Below are 6427 nucleotides of genomic sequence, written 5' to 3' on the forward strand. Positions count from 1 at the left end.
CTCCTGGGCTGCACAATACAGGTATAAGTGTCAGCCAGCTCAAACAATTACGCATTTATCATTAAATAAGTATTAGGTTAAAAGGTGACCTTCCCACAAACGCACATACTTGTTCAAAGCTTGATTAATCTTGAATGATCTGTTACTGCTTGTGATGAGAAATGACACTCCCCACAGGTGATCAAAGCTGTGCGGTGTTTTTCTTGTTGTCTCTACTTTTAGGGGGAAATCCCTGACTAATTGCACAGACTCCCTCATTCACAGACACTTCCTTTTTACTCTTTAACCTCTGCTGCTGCCACCAGCTGATCTGCTCTTGAGCCTCTCCCTAGCTCAGTCCTGCTTGACTTCTTGCGTACAGAAGTGAATTGTGCATCGACCAAGGCACACTTTCAGCTCTATCATCTCTATCTTATTCATAAAGCAGATCTCCCAAACAGACTCTGCAAATTACCAGTTAAAATCAGACCACCTAAACAGGCAACAGACGATCAAGTAGCTGAAGGAATAAAAGGTGCATCTCCCACACCCTGGAAAAGTGCCTGGAAAGAAAAACCTTATTCAGAGCTCTGCTTTGCTGGATCCCAAAGCTGCCTAGCTTTTGTCTAAATCAGCTTCCTCTGTAGTCAGAGGTTAACCCCCATAGACCACGCTCAAAGCCACCAACAGCTACAAGATCTCTGTCTTCCTGACAATGCGCAGTCTCCAGGTAGCCCCACTACAGCCATATGAATAACTGGCCTTTCAGCTCATTTGCAGCTTCACAGGGAAAGGTTTTTGTTGTGAAGCAACTCAAAATAAAACATGAATTTTTTTCAACAAATTAGATGGCAAAGAAAAAAATTGTTTGGGATGAAATTAAATACCTCAGTATAGAATTTAAAGCCGATTTTTTTCCTTAATTCTGGGAAGGGAACTTGTGAGATAAAAATCAGTTCAATTCAATTAATTAGAACTCACTAGGATGCCCATCTCGGAACCCTTCAGCCCTCCTGGACTTGCTTCAACCCACAAAGAGGAGAAGATTCATGTTGAAAGGGATTTTTGGGGATTCTTGGCAGTGGTGATAGATTCTCATCTCAGTGATACCACAGTAGGTCCCAAAGAGCCCTTGTCAGTTATTGACTGACGGCAGTGAAGCAGAGATGAGGTTGTTTTACAGCCCCACACATCATTCATAGTTACCATTTCTTGGAGGTTTGCTTTGAAACAGGAAATTAAAAACAACTGCTCTGATTCGCACTTTGAAAAGTTTACTTCTCAGTTCCATTAACTAAGACAGAGAAAGTTAAAAGGCCACCTAGCAAAAATAAGGAGACCAGAATCTGGCTTTCTAGGAGTAGATTCTATTTTACCAATAATACAAATTCTAAAATGCTACAAAAATTGTTTTCTTTTAGTTCTTTCAAAATTGTCTATGATTTCTATGGTTTTTCTATTTCATATTTTAATTTTGTTGCTAACCTAAAGCTGCAAAGCCCAACATAGATACTTTTATCACGAAGGTACTTTTAAGCATTGTTCCTAAGTTAGCACTTAAATAGCATATAATGGAAAAATAAAGACCTTCCGATTTTAACATAACATATGTCTTTGACATCTACAGAGTTATCCAGTGAGCTATGTAACTCTTACCTTATATCATCCCAGTAGGGTGTACTAATAGGCTGAGTCTGTGGAAGTTGTTTATATAGGATTCTGTCAGGTTTCTTGTTCAAATATGCATGCTCAAATGTGGTGAAAATGTTAACGCCTTTCAAGGGAAAAAAAGGCAAATGAGTCATGTGATTAGTCAGTTGCCCCGACTAAAGTTCAAAATTACTTCCCTGAAGTAGTAAATTCTTGATGAAATCAAGTTTTACACCAGGGCAAGAGTAAAATCTCTGTCTTATCTAACTTATTACAGTTAGCAAAACAATAAATGGGAGATATCTTGCCATGAAATAGCCCATAAATCTATTGTAGCTATACTAGATTTCAGTAGCTACACCAGGATTTAAGTGCATGTTAGGCACTTAAAATACAGCTTGATTAAAAAAAAAATAAAAACTTGCTTACCCAGCAGTCGTCTAGTCCAGAGGTGAACTGACAAGATGCCTCTATCTTCAGCACAAAAGATCCCTGAACTCCTGTTGCCATCCTGTTCACGTGCAAAGTGCTGCAGGCTGAAAGAGCAAGCAACACATTCTAGACAAGCCTATGAGATTCTAGGCAGACGCACTATGCACTGTGTCCTCCTATGAATTCAATCTGATGAGCAGGCCCTGAGCACACCTATCTCAACCAACACAAGTGGGCCATTTCAAAACACAGCACTGATGACATTCATTTAGCTTTGTTCTGGTTGATACTGGAGATGGTGACACCCGTTTTTGGCCATTAGCCAGAGCTAATAAATTGTTCACCATAATGAGGTTCCAAGTCATCTGTCCTACAATGCTCCTCTAGGCACCAGGAAATCACTAGGGACGTTTGGACCTTCTACCCTGAACTATTTTGATATTTGAGTCAGTAACTGTTTGAGATAAAACCCTTAGTCTTGATTGGGAACCAGAATCAATCATTTCCACCTTCCAAATGAACACCCTAGCCTCTGGGCTGCAGAGCCAAGCTCCTTTGTGCTTGCCCTCTTAACATCCTCTTCATTCTCCTCATGCAGCCACTCAGCTAAAGGGACTCATACCCACCCCTACCCTTCCTGGATAGGGGCTGTAACCAATAAGATGCTATTGAAGAAGTTGGCACCTCTTCACCTTGTTGCTGTTCACTTCTTTTTAACTCCATGTACACAGAAATACCCATCTGCAGCCTGCAAAACATGAGATGATCAGTGCCACCCAGAGTTGTCATTTCCTCTTGTTTACTGGTAGGTAGGACTTCTTCCCCCTCCTTAATCTCTGCATTTGTTGTTGTTCAGCCTTCTGAGGCTCCTGTCTCCTCATCCCACTGGGGGACAATAGCCACCTATCTTTACCTTCTGGATTCACTGCTAACGGCTGTAAACCTATCAGCTACGTGAGTGTCTACCACCCAAGTCTTAAAGTGGACCTACCCACCAAATGACAGTTTATCCCTCTTTCTGGCTATAGTCTCCTTATAAAACCACAGTTCTCTTCAGCAAGCAAGGTCAAAATGACACAAGTCCCAAAGGTTTTGATTTACCCTTCCTTTCTCCCAGTAGAATCAGTGGGGGTCTACCAACAGAATTCAGACAGTGCTGGGAATATCTGGAAATTTCTACAGTGCTGGAAGAAAAACAAACAAACAAGCAAACAAACAAAAACATTAGAAAAGGAGGGCTGCAATATATCATGGTTCTAGAAAAGCGAATTATCCCCTTACTGACTCCACACCAGCCTAAGATGACTGATGGTGCCTCTGAGTCACCTGTTTCTTCCTGCAGGGCCTCCCTGGCCCAAAGTACAAGGCATGGTTATGTTTTTCTGCCCCATGCACAGTGAAGCTGTATGCAAATGGATAGAGGATGCTGATCAGATACAGCTAGGGAGCAATTCCTCCAAAAATTCCCAGTTCACCCAGGATAAAACCCAAAAGAGAAGTACCCATCTCCCTCGCTGAATTTTTTTAGAAAAGACTAGTAGTAGTAACTTCTGATTTCTTCAGAAATGGTATAGACACCATTCATCCTACCCTGTGGAGAGCAACAGGTTGCTGACCTTTCAAATTCCCTTCTGATGCTATGACAATGTGACAGACGTCTCTGTACCTCACAGAAGAAACTCAACACTTTTCAGAAGTGAACCACAATGAAGAAAAATCTCTGCGCTAGATTTCCAGAGTGGGCAGCAGCGCAGAAGTGGCCCAGCTCTGCCCCTCATAATCTGAAATTGCGGAGATCAATTCTTGCTGCCATGGCAAAGCTAGACAGTAATTTTTCTTTATAACTGGGTAAATGTGGCAGTCTGTGGTGGATTGACCTCAGCCATCAGCTAAGACCCCACCCAGTCACTTGCTCACTCTCCACACAGTGGGATGGGGGAGAGAATCAGAAAAAGCAAGTTAAAGACAGTTTAATAAGTGAAGAAAAAAAGTCCACACAGTGGGATGGGGGAGAGAATCAGAAAAAGCAAGTTAAAGACAGTTTAATAAGTGAAGAAAAAGGAAAGAAAAAAAACAAGTGATGCAAAGGCAATCACTCGCTACCTCCCACCAGCAGATTGATGCCCAGCCAGTCCCCGAGCAACTGCTACTTTGGAGAAACTCCCCCCAGTTTTACTTCTGAGTGTGGTATGAAATATGTCTTTGGTCAATTCAGGTCAGCTGTCCCAGCTGTGTCCCCTCCCAGCCTCTTGCCCACCCCCAGACCACTGTGAGTGGTAGAGTGAGAAACAGAAAGACTTGATTCTGTGCAAGCACTGCTCAGCAATAACCAGCCCCTGTTGGTCACAAATCTAAAACGCAGCACCACACGGTCTGCTGTGAAGAAAATTAACTCCATCCCAACCAGACCCAGGACACAACCACATACATGTACAATGCACCAGCACAGCACAGGAGTCTGCCACAGAGCATAAGGACTTTTGGATGGAAGAAAGATGGGTAAGCGAAAGGCTGCATGCAGCCTTTAGATACATAGTAAAGAGGAAGATCTAGGTGCCTCCCTGTTTGTACGTGTAGCTCGGCAGTCACCCTGAAGTGGGTGGTCAAGGGATCTCAGGCAAAAGATGCAGCAGCTCTGCAAGTTCAACTTTTGGCATTGTTTGTAAACATGAATCCTCTTATGGCTCAGACCTCAGCTGATACCAATGTTTTTCTATATAGTATACTACATAAAAGAAAAGAGGCTATGGCTTCCCAGTGTCAAAAATTCACTGGCAATTTTCTCTCCCAGTCTGTGGTGGGGCTTTTTCTGGGCCAAGGCATGTTATGGATGTGGCAGAGGCTGGACTGAGGCCAAGGACTCTCTCTGCTGCATTCATAAAACACAAAGAAATTACATCATGCTGCCCTGAAGACCTGGGTCTGCCCTATGTAAAAAAGTTTCTCTTTGAAGGTAAAATAAAGTTACACCGTACTTTGGTTTACGAATTCTATGGGGCATACCCTTCCAAAACGTTCATAATGTTCAGTGTTGATACAGATACTTTTAAAGTGCAAAATGTCATAAACTTACAATAGCCCATGACCATAATTACAGACTTTATACCAAAGTCACATAAAATAAAAGAGCTTCCCAAAAAGATAGTTGATTATTTTTCCCGTATTATACTGACATATTGAGCAAAGTTAAACAATTTATGATTTTTTCTGAAAGCTGTAGGAAAGGTTCAAAATGTCAAGTGAAATGGCATTTCTTTACACCTTGTGTCGTAGGAAATTAACCTAGAAGGAATCATAATCTAATCTGTCACCTGCATATTTTCCTGCATGACCTAAAAACACACCAATAAAAAACCAAGGAGAATCAAAAACGCCCCTTTGAACCTTCAAAATCACAGAGAAGATCCCATTCAGAGACAGATATCATGATATTGCTCCAAATGAAAGCATAAAGATGACGCATACTTGACCCAATATCCCCCTAGGGAAGGACTACCTTGCTGATCCCTCAGCAGGGCACTCGCCACCAGGGTTATGTTATCTTGTGTATCTTGCGTGACAAGAACTCTCCGAGAAGGGCAATCATGAAGCTGAGAAAGGAAGACAGGTAATTACAGATGTTCAAGGAGGCTTTGGGAGAGGAACAATAATGTACTGCTGTGCCAAAACGACACACTCCTTTGGTCTGCCTGCCTGCTGAGGTTCTGTTCCACATCAATATACAGTCCTCCCCAATAAGGAAGAATGGATTGGTTTGTTGGGGTTTTGTTTATTGATTTTTTTTAACTCAGCCAATTCAAAATAATGCATGAGACCTCAAATGGATTTGAAATAGAACCAGAGAATCATAGAATAGTTTGGGTTGGAAGGACCTTTAAAGATCATCTAGTCCAACCGCCCTGCAATAAGCAGGGACATCTTCAACTAGATCAGGTTGCTCAGAGCCCCGTCCAGCCTGACCTTGAATGTTTCCAAGGGTGGGGCATCTACCACCTCTCTGGGAAACCTGTGCCAGTGTTTCACCACCCTCATCATAAAAAATTTCTTCCTAATATCTAGTCTGAATCTGCCCTCTTTTAGTTTAAAACCATTACGCCTTGTCCTATTGGAACAGGCCCTATTAAAAAGTCTGCCCCCATCTTTCTTATAAGCCCCCTTTAAGTACTGAAAGGCCGCAATAAGGTCTCCCTGGAACCTTCTCTTTTCCAGACTGAACAACCCCAACTCTCTCAGCCTTTCCTCACAGGAGACATGTTCCATGCCTCTGATCATTTTCGTGGCCCTCCTCTGGACCCGCTCCAACAGGTCCGTGTCTTTCTTATGCTGAGGGCTCCAGAGCTGGATGCAGTACTCCAGGTGGGGTCTC

This window comes from Aptenodytes forsteri, unplaced genomic scaffold (assembly GCF_000699145.1).
Source record: "Aptenodytes forsteri isolate BGI_AS27 unplaced genomic scaffold, ASM69914v1 Scaffold336, whole genome shotgun sequence".
NCBI lineage: Eukaryota > Metazoa > Chordata > Aves > Sphenisciformes > Spheniscidae > Aptenodytes > Aptenodytes forsteri.